The sequence below is a fragment of the Apium graveolens genome, chromosome 2 (genome assembly GCF_009905375.1).
Source record: "Apium graveolens cultivar Ventura chromosome 2, ASM990537v1, whole genome shotgun sequence".
Taxonomy (NCBI): Eukaryota; Viridiplantae; Streptophyta; class Magnoliopsida; order Apiales; family Apiaceae; genus Apium; species Apium graveolens.
In genome coordinates, this window is record NC_133648.1 from 54,000,102 (window position 1) to 54,020,938 (window position 20,837).

A 20,837-nucleotide genomic window follows, 5' to 3' on the forward strand; every position below is an offset into this window, starting at 1 on the left:
ATATTATGTGATTATTATATGATTTTGGTGAATTATGTGTTAATTGGTATCTGTGTTCATTGTTTGTATGTGATAAAATTCATGAAATTTTAATTTTTATATTTCCAGAATCAGGTATAGATTATTTTATATTTTTTTAATAATTTATATGTCATTACATGATTTTATAATTGATTTATAGATTTAATTAGTTATTTTTCAATTTAGTTATTAATTATTTTGATTATTCAAAAACCGTCCAACTTCAACGGTTATACGTTTTTACTACCCGGAAGTTACGGGAAAACTTGTTTCTAGCCTAATTTCATTATTCCGAGCATTTTTCATGTTTTGACTCTTTCGATCCGGAGTACAGATTTACCTGTACGATTCCCGGTACAATTTTACGATTATTTTAATATTATTTTAATGTCTCGATACACGTGCAACCCAGATATTTTCATCATCCAAGATATTTAGATTAAAATATTAATTTTTATAAAAGTACGTGCATATGGGGGCTCAGAACCCCAAAACTTTATTTAAAAGCCCGGTTTTGATGTTTATCCTAAAACCGGTACTGAATTATATCAGTTAAATTAATACTTAGCTATTAAGTGTTTTATTTTTATATCCGACATGATCCAACATGGTACCAATATTCCGTAAATATAAATAGTCGTTACAATACTTTATTTTCTACAGATAAACACAAATGTACAGTAAAACTATATAATTATCGAGAGAAAATAAATATATTTGTCGCGTTCTTCAGAATCAACCAAGGATTTGAGGGCGTTATCAAACTCCGATTTTGGTGTACGAGTAACCAAAATGAAGCTCTTGACGAGTACAATCAAGTTTTTCATTCCATAACACTGCAAAAAATCAGGTTATTTATATATTTTTTCTTAATTTTAAATTTAATTGGATTAATTTGGACTTTTGATTTTGATATTGTTTATGTGTTTTGATGATTGCATGTTGTAGAGAATTGAATTCTGGTCATTTCGGTATATTATATGTTGAATTTTGAATTCCATATCATACTGAAAATGAGGTTTGATTTTCGAATTTAGAAAATTAGGATTTAAATGTTCTTGATTGAATTTGGGGGTTTCATTTCTGTTAATCCTTGGTGAATTCTGAAGTTACATGTGTGTTGGGATTGATTAGAGGATTCGAGTCATGTATAAAGTTGTGATGTCGGACTCTGGAATCGAGTTCACCGAAAAATTCAAGTTCCCCGCCGATTTTAATGAAGTTTGGCCGGACTTCTTGTTCCAGGCGTTATTTTTGATGATTGCTGCTAGGTTGGAGTTTCCAGAGTCAGGTGGAATGATTGCCTGTCAAAAACAAAGCAAAATGATGAGTTTTAGGGGTGATTCGGGGATCGCTGGAGTCCGGCGACGACCACTGGAAACTAGGTTCATCCCCAGAATCCAGCGAGTTCATCCCGACCCGGTTCCCTTTCTTCTCGACCCATTTTATTAATTGAAAACCTCGTTTCAATCTTCTTTTTTCCAATCCAATTCCATAATCTGTTTGTGCAGATTACCTTTTTAAAAATAATTCAAAATCATATTTTTAATTTCAAAATTCATTTTATTTATTTCTAAACTCAAAAATGAATCTGAATTACTTAATTAATGAATTTTAATTAATAATTAGTAGTTAATTGGTTAATTAATTTAAATATTAATTGATTAAATAATTAAATAATTTATTAATTAATTTCAATTTATTATTTAATTGAATTTAATTATTCTTTTTTATTTAAAAATTCCAGAGAATAGTTTCGAGCCTTAAAATATTTTTCTAAATCATGTTTAAAGCTCGATAATTATTTAAAAATGCTTTAAGTCTATTTTCGGTATTTGAGCATCGTTATTTAGTTATAAAAGAATTCTTTTACCCATTTTAATTCTGAAAATTGTTCAAAAATTCGTATTAAATGCCAGAAAAATTATTTTAACCCCGGACCTTCTTTGAAAAATTATTTTTATCAAATACCTTACGTGTTATGTGCTATGTGTTATCTGACTGATGTGTTATATGCCTATGTGAGTATTGTTTGACTATTTTAATCATATCTTTCAATCCGTAAATCGGATTTGGGTGTAACGAAAGGTAGATAGAAGCTTATATCGATTGTTTGACGATTAATAAGATATAAGATTAAGTATTGATAGATAATTGCGATGTTTAGTACAGGAAGTGAAGCGTAGAAAAGGAAATCAAGTGGCCAGTGAGTAGAACCGATAGAAGTGTGCAAGTGAAGTTGGAAGTCATTGAGATAAGGCAAGTATTCTTGGACCTTCTTGTAATATATTGCAAGTATTCCTGAACCGTTCTTGTGTTATAATGCAAGTACTTTGAATATACTTGAGATATAGCATATGGTAGCATGTGTTAGTTAAACTGCTTGAGCCCTGAACCCTGACTAGATCATTTGATACTTGAACTATAAGCCTTATTTATTGTGAACCATTGATTGTTGAATTTCCAGATACAAAACCATATAAATATGATACTACTCCCCAAGTACATTCACACCATACACCAATCACTGAAACAAATTTGTTTAACATACAATCACTCATACTTTCTACAATACCTTGTAATATCAGATAACCAAACCTTGTATAATTATTAAACCATTGTTCATCTATTACTGGATTCTTCTACAGACTTGAAGCCATTCTTCATACATACCTTGATATACCTTTATGATACTCATGAATTGCATTATGCTTTGAGACAAATATTTTATCGATGTTGATTATGATCTTGTTTTATTGAATTACATTGTTTATCATATTGAATTGTTATAGAATTGGATGGTTTTCTGAATGTGGGCCAGATTCGTGGTCGGATTAGGCCAATGTGTGCCTTGGATCAAGTATATAGAGCAGAGATGTGTGCCTTGCTTGGGTTAGTGCGTGAATGAACAACAGCCTAACTTTGCTTTTTTTAAAATTAAGTGTGAATATCCAATTCTAATAATTTCTTAACAAGAAACTTGATTCCTCCGAATCATTTCATTTGATCATTGTTTAACTTCAGTTATTGTTTATATGACTTGCTGAGCTATTTAGCTCACTCTTGCGATTCTTTTTGTGTTTTTTTCCAGTTAAGAAGGAAACTGTCGGTAGCAAGGATCACCGGACCAGTGTTCGAGCTTGGATTCCAGGTTGAGTGTTGGAAAGAGCTAGCAGGAGTACTATGCTATAGTTATGAGTTTTACAAGTTTTTAAGAATGTTTTGATAAAAGTTGTAAGCTTAACTAGTTCAGATTTCGTACGAAGTAATATAAGTTAAGGTTGTGGCTTGTTATATTTTAACTTGTTGCGATACATGGATGTGTAGTGTAAGGTTATTGCTTATGTTACTTTATATACATGTTTATAGTTTTTGTGTGTGTGTGTGTGTGTTGTGAACCCCAAATCTATGACTCAGATTCGTAGGGCGTCACAATTAATATTTATGTTCTATCGATTATTCCATTTATAATTAATTATGCCTTAATTTACTGTGATATAAATGTTGGATTAACAAATATCCTTGGAATATGATATGAATTATATATTTTTAAGTACGTGACTTAGAAATGAGATTATGAGAATAATATCAATATTTCTAAGGGTCCCTAATCGAGTATTATTATCAAGGGATAATAATAATGTATTAAGACTGGTGTGTTTATTTACTGATGATCACATCTCATTGATCATAGGTATAGTGATACTAAAGTAAAAAAACATAAGCAAATGTAAATGTACATGATGCTAGACAGACCCAATGTGAGATTTTACATGTCTGTAGTGTCATAAGTAATTCTCACCGTGATAATGATGTAAAGGTCCTTAGACTTCAAATCATTATATTTTTATACTAGAATTAATGTACTTTGATTACATTTAAAGTTATCTTTGAACGAGTAATGATAAAAGTGTATTTCAGGTATATTATGAATCGTATGAGAAATGTGAATGATCTAAAATGACTTAACCCTCCTATTTATAGAAATGATATTATTGGCATCTTGTGTGAGCTAGATTATAAAATACGTGGCCGCGCTCAAATATTAATTTTATACGATGGTCTACTCATTAATCAAGAAAACATGGATTAAACTTTGATGAGGATGACACATTAACATGCCTCTAGTTTAATCTATAATATGTGGTTAAATGGATTATATTACATTGTACATTATTCATGAAAGGTTTAATTGATCACCAATTTAATTATTATTACTTGGATAGTAATGATGTATTACTAGATGCCGCTCATTGTTTAAGATTTTAAATTAGATTTAAAATCCATTGCCAACATAATAATAATAATAAATAGGGTCACACACAAAGAATGCTTGAAGGATTATTTAATTTAAATTGAATTTAAAGTAATTCATATTATTTATAATATTAATTAAGCTTGACCTAGTTAATTAAATAAATAGTGATATTCAAATTTACTAATATTATTTATGAAATTTATTTGTTAAATAATTAAGTGAGACTTAATTATAATACAAATAGGAATTTTGAATTAATAATAACTCATAATTTGTTAAGAGTTATAATTCATTTTTCTACCCTCTTTGTAATATCTCTTGTGTTGCTGATTTTATATGCAAAACTTTAAAAAAACTAGCTACCAAGAGAGAGACGGAGATAGCAAGAAGAAACGATTTTGTGCTAATACACATTTAATCCTTGTGTTCAAGCATTTGCGTGGATACCTATAGAGCGTAGATTACAGGAGCGGGATGTGTGATGATTAAACAAGTTTTGGATGTGCATTAGTTAACCAGTTTATAAAGCTTCTTAAGATAAACAATATGATCTATGAATTAAATATCTATTTTTCTCATGGATCCTGTAGTGGGTTTCGAAAATTCTGGTATTTCACATTTTTAATTACAGTTTCCGTTGCGTTTGATAACTCAAAACCCTTAATGTAAATGATATATTTCTCACTGCATCATCTACAACATTTCTTAAGCACATTATTATTGTATTAAATCAAGTTTGCTATGTCTGATTTAGGCCCACTCTCTTTCTTTTTGGACATCTTTGTGCAACATATTATGGATACTATGTTCCTCTCTCAATGAAAGTATGTTGAGGAAATCCTTGAATGCGCACATATGACACACTTGTAAGCCCGTGATCACTCATGTTGATGTTGTAAATGACTTTATTTGATAAATATATAAGATACATAAAATATATAAATTTCATGGAGTTACAAATATATTTTATTTATTATAGAAAATAATATCTTTTATTCATTTAATTGGGGGTTACAAATAAAATAATTAATGTGAGTTACAAAAGTAATTATTTGTGAAACTACATATCTCCTATTTAATGCAGTGAAATGAATATTGGCCAGTTACATAATTGTAAGGACGAAGATAGAGTTGAGAAATACCTATAAATAGTGGACTTAAAATTCATTAAAAAAGCACACAACAAAGAAAGTTGTTTGTTCCATAATTCTATCGCAACCCTTAATAATTGTTAAGTGACATTTATGTCCACTTAGAGTGATCTATAAAGGCTTGGATTGGTGTTTTGTACTCGAGTTATTTGTGTATTTGATATGTTTTTGTAGTGTGTTTTTGCATTTCAGGTATAAATAAGAGAATCAAGAGATTTGGCATTATTTTGGTGCTAAATTGATGTTAGGAAGGTGCTCAGGAAGATTGCTCGAGGATTGCCAACTTAAACTAGCCAAGAAGACAAGAAAATAAAGTTTCTCCAGAAGGTCAGCGTACCCGCACTGTAGTAGCGCGCGGCCGTGCCGAAGTTCTGAAGGACAGCACGCCCGCGCTGATGAATCGCTCGACCGCGCCGTGTCGGGATAATAAAATCCTTATTCTACTGCAATTATGTTTCCTGGACTCCTGGATTAATTGGACTACTATATAATGTTAACTTATGATCGTTTTTCAATAAAAAGACATACCAGAGCTTAAGGAGAAGGCGTAAGAAGACCGTATAGCATAATTCAACCAAGATGAAGAAGAATTAATTTATTCTCGTGATTCTTTATTTTAAGTTATAACTTTGGATGTTAGTTTTCTTATTTGTTGAACCTATACTCTTGTTTAACATACTTGGTTTTATTATTCAGTATAAAGACTATGTTTATTATACCATGCTTTTATCGGAACCCACGTTGATGACGAGTCCGATTATGGGCTAATCGTTATCGTGGGGTTCGGGCGGATTTACTTATAGATTTCTTTAGTTAATTTGTTTCGATACCTTAGTGTGTGATGATTGTATTGTTAGGTCACACACACTGTAGAAGGGGGTTGAATACAGTATCTAGCACAATCAAATCGAATATAAGAACTTAAGTAACATAACACAGATTTTATTCAACACAATAAACCCTGTTACAAAAAACTGTTCTCACTCAGTGATGAACACATATCACGAGAGCTGCTAGGGTTACAATAAATAATATTCTCGAATTTAATAACACTTATAGTGTAAACCCTATACTGTGTTTATATACTACACAGTTACAAGATAATCTTCTAATTGATATCGAATATAATTCTGCTTCTTAATATATATCAACTAGTTATATTTTCTTCCAAGTATTCTATTCTTCATAGAATTCTTCTCCATGCATATCTCTTCTTATGTTTGTCTTGATCTTCTTTCCTTTCAATCAGCCGCCTTCCTTATCTGAAAGCCTCCTTAAGTCCTGATATTATCTCCTGATAACTTAAAATTTGACAACTTAAGTTCTGATATCTTAAGTCCTGACTTCAGTATAAGTACTGATTTCCAGTTAAGTACTGATTTGTCCTGTTAAGTAAGATCTGAAAACTAAACACAAATCATATTAGTCATGACATCACAAATATATCTAACAATCTCCCCCAACTTGTAAATTAGCATAATATACAAGTTCAACAGATATTTGATGATGTCAAAAACATTAAGTACAAATGCATGAGAATTTGACTAGATAACTACAACTTACAGTCCTTATAGCTTTACCATCCTCAAAGTCTGATATCAGCTTAAGTCTGTATATCCTTCAGAATTTAAGAAGTTATAGATCTTTGACTTGGCTTCAATTTCTGATATCTTTAATATCAGAAATTATTCTGAGATTGTTCTTCAACAAACATCTCTCAGCATATTCAAGTTCATTGACCATCCTTCTTTTAGCATTTTTCAGTTCAACTGTATCTTCACTAGTTTGAAAGATAGCAGCCCTGAGATCATTTATTTTAGCTTTTCTTATATCCTGATCTAATCTGATTATATAGGCTTTATCAGACTCTAGATTGAATTCAAGTCCCTTAATACCAGAAAATATAGTGATGATTTTTGCAGTATTAGGCTTCATTTCAACAATATCTCCACTGTGAGATATGTACTTAGGACAGTATGGGCTGTCAGACTTTACAGAGCAAAGCCTCTTCTGTCTTTGAATATTTGATTTTAAATAACCTGCAGCACCATCTGTTGATCTGTTTTTCACTTGAAGTAGAATTAGAACATGTTCAAGTTCTTCAAAATACTTCAATGGAATAACATTCTCCATGATCTGGAATACCCTCCCATCTGTCATAAAATATATCATGATATCTTCTTTCAAAATAGAGTGGTAAACCATTTGTACAGATTCAAGTTGATTCAATCTTTCAGGAGTTGCTCCTACTCCTGGTTCACTTAAAGAAGTTGGATCATTGGTAGTATTGTTTATTATCTTCTCTTTAGAACTACCCAATCCTGATTTGTCTCTTGCTTCCTTTCCTTGAATAATTCTTGCTTCAAAACCACTTGATGTAGTCTTCAAAGGTTGAGTCTGTTGAGCTTTTGTGAATCCTGGTAGTAACATCTTTGAAGGTTTAACATGAGCAATGTCAGAGGTTTCCTTTTCTTTATCTTCTGATATTAAGCCAACTTGAGCTATGTCAGAGGTTGCTTGCTTCACTGTAATATCAGATTTTACTAAATCCCAATCTTGAACAACATGAGCTCTGTCAGAGGTTGTTTGAATATCCTTTTTCTTCAAAATCAAACTAGCATCTTCATCAGATTTTGTCTCCAGATCCATGATTGGCATATATACCTTTACAGGTTCATCAATTTTTGCTTTGCCCTTGGATCTAGTATCTACCTCCACTTGTGATTTGGCTTTGGTTGCCTCAGAATTTATCTTTTCTTTTATCACAATGCCCTTAGGCTTAGGTGGCTTCTTTTCCATGACTTGTGCTTTAGACTTGGACTTGACATTTTCTGCTTTAAGTCTGGCTTCTTCTTCCTTCAGACTTTCAATATCCATGCCTAGATTGTCCTTTAGGAATAGTCTTTTGGAAATCTCTTCATCAAGTTCCAGAGTTTGTTCACTAGAACTTATTCTTTTACCATTATCAGAACTTATTCTTCTCCCAGCATCAGAACTTGTTCTTTGACTTGTAGTTCCAACTTTGCTTGATGAAAAACCTTTGCCAACCTTTGCCTTGACCATGACTTCTACCCGTTCCAGAGTTTCCCTGGTCATTATTTCCATCATCCTTACCCTTCAGTGGTTGAATAGATTTGCATTTGGACTTAATCACTTTCTCCCCCTTTTTGGTATCAGCAGGTAGAAGAAGAGAGACAAGCAATTCCATTGAGGATTGGATCTCATTGAGTTAAGTTTGCTGAGAAGCTTGATTCTTTAGAATTTCATCAATCTGAGCTTGTTGCTTCTCCTGAGTTTTTTCAATATACCCAATTCGGTCAAAGGCTGGCTTGAAAAATCTGTTCTTTTCCAATTTTACATGCATATCTTGCTGGATCAGTGATTATTGAATTTTGTTCACCTTGTCATGAGTTATTGAGTGTTGACCTTGAAGGTGCCTGGTACTCAATGCAGGCGCTTTAAGTTGTGCCTTGAAATCATCATTTATCAGCATTTCATCAGCCTTAGCCAGGTGCTCAGCAAGAATTTTTTTAGTAGGAACAAAACTAACTGTGTTCCATTCCTTAGTCCACTCCTTTCCTCTAGGAGTTTCACTCCAAGGTACTGGTGCATCCTCTCTAACAAACTTCTTGATCAAATCAGCTTTATGAACTGTTTGTTGAGGTGCATGTCCTGAAGGACCAGTTGCATCAGCATCTATATTTGTAGCAGCTTCACTAGTAATTTCAGCATTGTCAGCATCAGAACTTACAGAGCCTGCAGTATCAGCATCCTCTGATAGAATAATAGTATGTGAGGCTATAGAGGTTTCAACATCATCCTCTAAATTCTGATCTGCAACTAAGTTCTGATCAACATCCAAATTTTGATGCCCACCTTCAATCTGATCTTCATCATCTAGATTTAGAACTGGTGTTGTTAGAATGTTTGCATTGAAATCAGCATCCAAAATTGGTGTTGTTGGTGGAGTGAGTTGAGTTGGTGGAGCTTCCAAGTACAGAACCTCAGGCACAACCAAGTTATGTATGTCTATTTCAGCACTTGTACCTGGGTCTTCAGCATGTACTGGATCAATTATAGGAGATATAGGAGGTGTAGGCACTTGCTCCGGAATATCCTCTTATTCTTGAATAGGAGACTTGTGAGCTGATTCAGCAGTGGGAAGTAATTCAATTACTATAGGTTCTGTTGGGATTAGAGATTCCTGACCCCCTTCCTTAGCTGCTGCTTCCAGGATTTCTTCAGAGTGTGATGATTCACTTACAGCCCTCCCGGCTCTTTGCTTTTTAAGTCTCTTTGCTGAAGTTGAGACTTTAGGAGCTTCATCATCAGAATTTAGCTTTCTAAGCCTTTTGAGGGGCCTAGAACTCCCAGTTTCAGTATCATTCTGAGAAGAGATCTTCTCAGCTTCTACAACAATAGGTTCTGATAGGGGAACCTGTTCCTCATTATCTGACTCATCTCTCAGAATTATCCTCCTTCTAGTCTGTTGTGACTGAGGTACTATCTTAGTCCTCTTTGCTCTTGAAGAAGAAGGCTTCACTGAATGTGCTGAAGGTTGAGGTTGAGATGACTGTGTTGGTTTGTAATATGTCCTGATGGAGGGTTGAGTTGGTTGAGGTTGAGAAGTTTGAGGTGTTTGTGTAGTTGTGGTAGGTGCGAATTAAGATTGGGTTGGTTTTGATGAGTTGGTGGGTTGGACATCAGGATAGACAGATGTATATGCTTGTGGATTAGAATTTACCAAGATCTGTTTTATTGACTGGGGAATCTGTAAGGGTCTCTGCACTTGTTTCTTATTTTCAGTATTTAATAAATCATTAAAAGCCCTTTTTGCAAGCTTAAAGGGTGGAATTAAATCACTGGCTAGTGGGGGCTCATCAGCACAACAAAAAGTATATATAAGCTGACAGAATCTAGCAAAGTATACTACATTCCTATCCTCTGTCATCCTATCCCCTATGAAACCTAGCACAACACTTGCAAAATCAAAATGAGTTTGATAAATAAGGGCATACCCGATTTGCTGACTCATGATGGGAATAGCATCAAAGTTGGAGCATTTATTGGCGAATGCCTTAGTGATACAATCAAACAAAAAGCTCCATTCCTTTCTGATATTTGATCTTTTCAGTTGACCCAGCTTTCCCAAACTTTTCTCATAGCCCAGACTGGCCATAAGCTGTTGTAAAACAGGATCCTCCACTGTTGAGAATGTACAACCTTCAGGTAAGTGGAGAGCTTTATGAACTGCTCCTGGAGTTACAACATGCTCGACATCTCCTGATGTGAAAATAATGCTTGGAGTACTAGTAGCACCATCATTATCAAAAAGCCCAGTTGGCCAAAATGTCAGCACTTGTTTGCTTGAAATAGTTTGAGGTTGGGTCAAAGCATACCCAATCTCACTATTGGCTAATAAATCTTGCACAAAGCGCAGATCTGATGGAGCTTCAGCCTTATTCAAGATTGCAGCATAGTTATTTGGTACAAACTTGGCTCCATCAACAATTAAATCCTTGGGCGCCATCAAAAATAAGCGAGAAATTAATTTGCCTGAAAGGTGTTTGATGGAATGTTTGTATAGAAAACCGTCAGAAAATGTGAGAGAATAAGAAAAGAGAGAGAGTGAGTAGAATATAAATGAAAATAAAAGATTTGAAAATCTTTTATCTCTTTTACTTAAACATCCCACGTGACAGCAGTTATTGAGAAGTGGAACAGACCTTTACACCTGTCAGCCATGCAGCAGTCAAGGCAAAAGTTAATGGGCACGGTAAATAAGTAATGATTACATTGCACGTTTAGGTTTTCTTTTAAAAGACTGTTCCCACTAAACAAATGATTATTACTGCTTTATCTGACATAAACCAATATTCTGAAAATATAACCATTTAAGTAATGACTTAACAAATAAACCAAATAAATAAATACTGCCACATCAACATCAGAACTTGATTATTATCAGAATTTAAAAGTCATCAGAATATGGCTCCTTCAACTCAAAAAGTGAATGTTTATTTCTATAATTCTTCACACAAATACTGATATGGTTTCCTCAGAACTTAATCATCAGAACTTCCATCAGAACTTGTCCTCAGAATTTATGCAACTGACACTTAAACTGTTCATCTGAAACAACATTTATCACCACAGTAATTTTCATCACTCATATGGAGTGTATGTGTGTGCAATAAGCTAAATATCAGACAAAGAGTAAAGTCTGATTCACTTCAGTACATCTTAGAAATAAGGCATAACTAAGAACTTTGCTCAAAATCTGTCATTATTCTAAAGTCTACTATAGAATGAGTTCATGCATGAGTCCACCTCAACTGTTTTATGCTCATTTTATGCATCTTTTGAAATTCCTTTTTACAGTGGCTTCTCAATGTAAGTGAGTCATGACTGCATATCAGAATTTATGCTTTTATCAGAGTATTTCTCCAGTAATTAGAGAATGTGAAAAGTCACCAAGAAAATTTTATTTTGCTTTTCTGATGCATATTACTTAATACCAGAAATGCACTTGGGTCTTCCCTTCCACATTTTTACTCTAGATCTCAAAGGAGTACCTGATATTTATTTTTTTTCTTTTGATAAGTGAGGCTTATCAGCACTTAGTGCATCCATCAGATTTACTAACATCAGAACTTAACAGATAAGAAGCACTATTCTAGTTTTTAACTTAGTAATAAGATACACAAAGTAAACTTTAACCAAGCTCAATATCAGAATTTGCTTGTGTTAAAAGATTTCCATATAAACAATTACTTCAAACATGGGATTATTAGTATATTAAAGACTACTAGGTTAGCATCTAGCATAATTATCCTCATTGGATTGAATAGTCACAGAAACATTCATATCACTATCAGAGTTTAGAAATACACATCAGACAACAATCAACACTTAAGGAAATTTCAATTTAAGCACAGACTACATAAAGATAGTAATATCTATAAATACTGATCATGAGGTCTAATGTATCAGAACATAAACTAGGCAGATTTAGAGAAAGAACCTGAAACCATTCCAAGTTCATTACCAATCTTGTAAAAGTAGCTTCACACAGTGGTTTTGTGAAGATATCTGCTAGTTGTTGATTTGTTGAAACAAAATGCAATTCCACTGTACCTTCCATCACATGCTCCCTTATGAAGTGGTACCTAATGCTGATGTGCTTTGTCATTGAGTGTTGAACTGGATTACCTGTCATTGCAATAGCACTTTGATTATTACGGTAAATAGGGATTTTAGAATATGTTAACCCATAATCCAGTAACTGATTCTTCATCCAAAGAATCTGTGCACAACAGCTTCCTGCAGCAATGTACTCTACTTCTGCAGTTGATGTGGAAATTGACTTTTTTTTCTTGCTAAACCAAGAAACCAATCTGCCTCCAAGAAATTGGCAGCTTCCACTTGTGCTTTTCCTGTTAATTTTGCATCCTGCAAAATCTGCATCTGAGTAACCTATTAGCTTAAAGTCTGATTCTCTAGGATACCACAATCCCAGATCACCTGTACCCTTAAGGTACTTGAAAATTCTTTTCACAGCTGTTAAGTGAGGTTCTCTTGGATCTGCTTAAAATCTTGCACAAAGACAGGTAGCATACATGATATCAGGTCTACTAACAGTTAGATAGAGTAGTGAGCCAATCATACCTCTGTAATCAGTAATATCTACTGATGTACCAGTATCCTTATCCAATTTTGTTGTAGTGGCCATAGGAGTGGATGCACTTGAACAGTCTTGCATTCCAAATTTCTTCAACAAATTTCTGGTGTACTTAGATTGACAAATAAAAGTTCCTTCTTCATTCTGCTTGACTTGAAGGCCCATAAAATAACTAAATTCTCCCATCATACTCATTTGATATCTTGACTGCATCAGCTTGGCAAACTTCTTACAAAGTCTGTCATTTATAGAACCAAAAATGATATCATCAACATATATCAGCACCAAAAGTAAGTCCTTTCCATGGTTGAGATAGAATAAAGTTTTGTCAATTGTCCCTCTGTTAAATCCACTTTCCAGAAGAAACTGAGCTAATGTCTCATACCATGCTCTTGGAGCTTGCTTAAGGCCATAAAGTGCTTTATCAAATCGGTAGACATGATTATGAAACTTTGAATCTACAAAACATGGAGGTTGGTCAACATATACTTTCTCTTCCAATTCTCCATTAAGAAAAGCACTTTTTACATCCATTTGAAAGACTGTAAACTTTTTGTGAGCAGCATAAGCCAAAAATATCCTTATGGCTTCCAATCTAGCAACTGGTGCAAATATTTTGTCATAATCAATTCCCTCATGTTGAGAATATCCTTTTGCAACCGGCCTTGCTTTATTCCTTGTAATTATGCCATCACTATCAGTTTTGTTTCTGAACACCTACTTTGTACCAACAACAGATCTGTTCTTTGGTCTTGGCACTAGGGTCCAGACTTTATTTCTTTCAAATTCATTTAACTCTTCCTGCATTGCTTGCACCCAATCAGCATCTTGAAGAGCTTCTTCCACTTTCTTTGGTTCATTCTAAGAAAGAAAAGAATGATAGAGACATTCATTTGATGTTGCTGTTCTAGTTCTAATACCTGCTTCAGGATCTCCAATAATCAAGTCAGGTGTATGTGCTTTAGACCACTTCCTTGCAGATGGAAGGTTATCTCTAGAACTGGATGCTCCCCCATGATCCATGCTGTCTCCATCAACATTTTCTGATGCTCCCCCTGGAATTATGCTCTCTGAGTTGGATCCTTCAGAATTTGGGTTTCCAGAATTATCAGAACTTGGCCCATCAGAACTTGATGAATCAGAATTTGAGTTTCCAGAATTATCAGAACTTGACCCATCAGAACTTGATGAATCAGAACTTGAAGAGCCTGTTCTAGATTCTGATGCTTCTTGAGATGTGGTTGTATCTTCAATATGCTCCCCCTGAACAGGTGCATCTTGCTTTGGCGTAGTCACCACAGTTTCAATGACATCAGAGTTTAATCCATTAGAATTTGCAGTATCAGGATTTAGACTGTCAGGATTTAGAGAATCAGAATTTAAAACTTCATTCTCAAATCTTAGCTGATCAGATCATTAAAATCTTCAAGTCCAGTAATCTTCTTATCATCAAAAGAGACATTCATATATTCCATGACAACCCTTGTTCTTAAATTATAGACTTTGAAGGCTTTTGTGGAAAGTGGATATCCAATAAAAATTTCTTCATCAGCTTTTAGATCAAATTTGGATAGCTGTTCAGGATGAGTCTTAAGAACAAAACACTTGCATCCAAATACATGAAAGTACTTCAGATTTGGCTTCTTTTTCTTTACCATCTCATATGGTGTCTTTCCATGCTTGTTGATAAGTGTTGCATTCAGAGTAAAATAAGCAGTCTGCACAGCTTTAGCCCAAAAGTAGGTTGGTAACTTTGCTTCATCAAGCATAGTTCGTGCAGCTTCAATGAGAGTTATATTCTTTCTTTCAACAACTCCATTTTGCCGTGGAGTTCCAGGAGCAGAAAATTCCTGCTTGATTCCCTGGTCTTTGCAGAACTCTTCCATAATCAAATTCTTGAACTCAGTGTCATTATCACTTCTTATGATTTTCATAGAGTCTTTAACCAATTTATCCAGTTATTTGACATGATCAATCAAGATAGATGCAGTTTCACTTTTTGTGTGCAAGAAATACACCTATGTGTATCTATTAAACTCATCTAATATGACCATAGCATATTTCTTCTTTGCAATAGACATGACATTCACTGGACCAAATAGATCAACATGTAGTAGGTAATAAGGCTCAAGAATTGAAGATTCAGTCTTGCTCTTAAATGAAGATTTTCTTTGTTTTGCCTTTTGACATGAATCACAAAGGCCATCAGGAACAAATACTAATTTTGGCAGTCCTCTCATAAGATCTTTCTTGACTAGTTCATTTATATTGTTGAAATTTAAATGAGAGAGTTTCTTGTGCCAATCCCAGCTTTCTTCAATTGATGCTCTACTTAACAGACAGATTGCAGAACCATCAGAACTTGTTGAAAGCTTAGCTTCATAAATGTTACCATGCCTGTATCCCTTTAGAACAACTTTTTCTGTAGGTTTGCTTACAACTTCACAGTGTTCTTCAAAGAAATCCACATGATAACCTCTGTCACAGATTTGACTAACACTCAGCAAATTGTGTTTAAGTCCTGAGACTAGAGCTACTTTTTTAGTGATGACATTCCCAAGATTGATATTGCCATATCCCAGAGTTTTTCCAATGTTGCCATCTCCATAATAAACACCTGGGCCAGCTTTCTCCACAAAGTCTGATAGCAGGGCTTTATTTCCAGTCATATGTCCTAAACATCCACTGTCCAGAACTAGGATGTTTTTCATGTTGCCCTGCAATCATAAAAACCACTAATGATTAGTTTTAAGGACTCAAACTTGCTTAGATCCTTTGACCTTATTAAGTTTGTTAACATTTACAGCGGATTTAACATCAGAGTTTATGTTAACATTTTTCTTATCAGAATTTACAGTATCAGACTTTGCATCAGAACTTACACTAGAAGGAATAATGCTAACTTTCTTTAAAAAAGGTTTTATTTGATAATAATCATAGTACAAAATATGATATTCCTTACAAGTATAAATGGAATGCCATAAACTACCATAATAAAAACAAGGATTTTGTGGCCTATATCTAACTGACTGACTCTTAACTCCTGATTTTGAAGGTAAGGAGTTTATGTTCTTATTCTTCCTGCAAAAAGAAGCCAGATGGTTAGAATTTCCACAGTTATAACATTTCTTTCTAGGAGCATTAGGAACAGGCTTATAATCATTACTTTTATTCACACCTTCCTTTCCATTCCTATTTTTCTTAGGTGGCTTTACCTTGTTTACATTCTTAACATCTTTCAGCTTATGCTTAAGCTGCTTCTTTGTCATTAAGCCTATGTTAACTTCAGTTGGCTTATCCTGTTTTGGTTTGTCAGAAGTTAATTTCTCTTTAACTTTTGATTTATCAATATCAGACTTTATAGCTACAAACTTAACAGGATTTACCTTTGTATTTTGTTTAACAACTATAGGCTCAATGTCTACAGTTCCTTTATTATTCTTATCATCTCCATAACCTAAGCCCTCTTTCCAGTTTCCACTACTTAAACAAATTTTGAGTTGTTCTGCCAGAGTTAGTCCAAGTCCTGATAATCTCTCTTTCCTTTTCTAACTCAGTTTTTAGAGATTCATTTATTTTAAGGACTTCATATCTAACATAGAAAGCATCATCTCTATCTTTCTGAGTTTATTGGAACATAACTAACTCTTTTTCTAAATAATCATTCCTCTTTTTATAAGCAAGATTTTCAGAAGTTAATCTTTCACATGTTAAAGTTTGATCTCTATAACTAATGAACATGGTTTTAAGATATCTTCTCAACTCAGTAATATCATCAGTATAAAAAGCATAAGTTGTTTGAGGTACCTTTAACTCAGCAGCTTCAGAACTGCTATCAGCATTTGCCATCAAGGCATAGTTCACCTTACTTTCAGAATCTGAAGTGTCTGTCCAGCTTTTCTTCTTTATGACAAGAGCCTTGCCTTTGTCACTTTTTCCTTTCTTGCAATCAGGTGATATGTGGCCTTTCTCACCACAGTTGTAGCATTTGACATTTGAGTAATCTCCTTTATCAGACTTTCCTCCTTTGCCTTCAGATTTTCTGAAACTTTTCTTATCAAAACTTGCACCTTTCCTGGAAAATTTCTTTCCCCTTCTGAATTTTCTGTATGCTATCTTTGTGATACCTTTCACCATAAGAGCACACAGCTTCATCATCTCTTCATTAGCATCCATCTCAGATAGACTTTTAGTTTCTGAATCCTCATCACTATCAGAACTTGATGACTCAGTATCAGACTTTGTGATGAGAGCCTTTCCTTTGTCTTTCTTTGAGATAGCCACTTTAGGGGATTCCTCCTCATCCTTAAGAGCAACTGTCCTTGAATTTCTCCCATGCCTCTTGCTTCTTTGATCCATCTCAAGTTCATGAGTCTTGAGTGTAATAACCCCAAAATTTTTCAACTTTTTGTAACCCTTGTGAATAGTGTTTTAGCTGAATGAGAAAACTTTTCACGCCACACTATGTAGGGGTTCTGTTATGGATATTCTGGGATTTTATTAGTACTATATGAAGTATATAAGTGTATGTAAATATCGTCAGAACCCAATTCCGAACACTTTGGTTTTTCCCGGAAATCCACAAGATACGGAGAGAATTGAGTATAAGGTAACAGGATAAAAAGGATTTAAATTAAAGGATTATAATAGAGGATCATAAAAAGGAATATAATGTATTGAGAAAGGTCAAGGGAACCTAAGTAATAAGATCCCGGGTATGATCCTTCAAACGATAAACGAGAACGAAAGTTAAGCGAACCGTACAACAGATCAGCGGTCATTAGGCAAACGATTAGGAAGCTAATCAAAGGGATTAAGGGGAGTGATGTCATCCAACCAATAGAAAGGAGACAAGGAAGGAAGGATGACATCACAAGGGTGACATAAGCATGACATGGAAGAAGGGAGGTGTGGTTGATTAAGGACCACACAAATTCAAGGGCAAGGTGGTAATTTGCTAAATCAAAAACAAAACCAAGTCAACCAACTAGCAAATCATTTCATCAAAATCAAAAAATCAACCAAGGCCTTGTTCTTCATTGTTTGCTCTCGGCTTTCTTCTTTTTGTAAGGCTTAGAATTTCCAAAATCAAGATCAAAGCATCCTTAATTGGTAAGAAAATTCCCTAACCATCCTTATGCTTAGTAATGGCTATATCATAAGTTTAAGCCACAAATTCTTTCTCTAGCTTCTTGATTTAATCATTGGAGAAGACAATGAATAGTGTTTTCAAGTTTTAACTTGAGTTTTTTTTCTTGTTTTCTTGAAGATCCAAGCTTTCCTAAGGCTTCTCCAAGCTTCTTAAGGCTTCCTAGCTCAACCCACCACTTCAAGGAAGGTATACCTTTTTCAAACCCTAGGTTCATATATATTATAAAGTGATTTTGATGAGTAAGATGTTATGGTATCTTGTTGTTATGTTTAGAGTTGAGATTTGGAATGGTGGTGAAATGAAATGATAATTTAGTGGTTTTGATTTAAAGAAACTTAAAGCATGATTAAAGTTAGGTTAAGCATATGTATGAATGAGTAATATTGAATTGTTTGGGATTGTTATGATGTGGTAAGGATGGGTGTTTGATGTGTGTGGATTTGAGGATGGTTTGTGATGATTGTGGGTAGTTTTAAAAATGGGAAATCGCGTAAACATAGCCGTCGTAATGTCCGATTTTCTTTGGACTGTTTTTGTGCATAGCATTAGGACCCGAGAACCCCCTGCTAAATTGTGACCACTGCCATGTTTAGATAGCTCATGTTACGAGCTTCGTTTTGATATGTAGTTCGTCCGATTCCGATTTACGGTTTAGGAGAAACGACCGTTTCAAGTAACGGTGTTTCACGAACGAAACTTTTTCCCTCGCCTTACTTTGGAATGTAGGTTAAAGACCAAAAAGGATTAATTAATGTGTGAAACATTTATGGTAAGTGTGTTAGGCAGTTGGTAAGTCATTCGCGAAGGAATCGCGTTAAAACTCGTAAAGGTCAAGTTATTAAAAATGGTGGAGCCGAGGGTACCCGAGTGACTTAAGCGAATCGGTGAGCGTAAAACTAGCATTAGAGTCTAAGTTAGTTAAAGCATAGACTTACAAGTGATTTTGGTTTAATTCCAACTTACTTGTTGTTTATAGGTTGCCAGACTCGTCCCGAGCCTTTCTCACCCCCAAGTCGCTCAGGCAAGTATTCTATCCGATACACTGTTGTTGTGATGTAAATGTATGTATATGCATTATCTTGTGATATTGCATGATTGTTATTTAGCAAATGTTGCGATATATTGTAGCATGTGATATGGTATATATGCATGCCTGTTTTATATTCTTGAGATATATATCTGTTGGTTTATTTGATAATACCTATGCTAGAGGATAGTTGTATCTTGCATATACCCTTAGTATAGGGACCCAAAGGTGAAAATATTTTCTAAAACCGGGAGTCGAGGATCCCGAGTAATCTTGTATATATGGATATGGATATATATATATATATATATTTATATATATATATATATGGTTATAGTTTTCCAAACTATTAATCGAATAAGGTTTATTCGATAACTTTAAACTTTATTTTATTATTGAATATTATTTCGAATATTATTCAAGGACTTATGACTCCTTTTATTTATTTATTGAATATTATTTGAATATTCATTCGAAGGCTTATGACTCTTTTATATTATTTATGAATATTATTTGAATATTCATTTGAGGATGTATGACTCCTTTATTTTATTTAATGAATATTATTTATAATATTCATTCGAGGTATTATGACTCAGCGTATTTTATTTATTGAATATTATTTGAATATTCATTTGAGGATCTATGACTCCGATTATTTGCTGAGATATATTCTTTATTTTATTAAAGAATAAGGTGTAAATAATCAAACTTATTTTCGATTATTCAAATAAAGATAATACTTTCATATAAGTATATCTTGGGTTATTTAATACTCGTTTCAAGTATAAATTTAATACTTCTACTTCAATTATTTTTATAAAGATTATTCTTTATGGGAATATTATTTAATTAATAATATTCAGATATTTTCTAATATTCTGGGGACTGATTTACTTCATTAAATCAGTCTTACTCCAAACACTCTTTAAAGTGTTTTCGAGTCTTCAAAATGATTTTTAAAAGTCAGAGCGGATCCCAAAACTCATTTTTATATTTAAGATCTTCCTTTTTAAAGGGGATTTAAATACTCGCTCAAAAACCTGGGGAGTCCGGCTCGGTGGTGTGTTTTATATTCGCAACAAGGTTGCTGTCTTGGTAAAAGAGTTTTTTGATTACTTACCCAATATTCGGGAAGTAAAATTCTTGGAACAAGTTAATCCATTAACAGGCATCGCCTGGGAAATATCGGTGAGTTTTCCTTTCCAACTAGATACGACTTCTTGGTGGAGCCGTATCAACAAGTTTCTACTTGGGGAAAGGGGGAAACGAGCTTTACGTTTCAGAGTCATGGATTTCATCTGAACTAGGAGTGGCGTAAGTGGTCGAGTAGCGCCGGCCCAGCCTTATTATATTGGCCCAAATGGCCTGGAAGTTCCGCTAAGGCGGTCCATTCCTTAGGAGTTCAGTGTTCGGTTGACAAGTAAATCCGACAGGTTCTCCTCTACATGTAGAAAATGGTGGGGTTGTACTACTACGACTGATCATCGTAAGTGGTCTTCCTGGCGCGGTAAACTCCCGTAATGAGTTCATCATCCATTTGGATA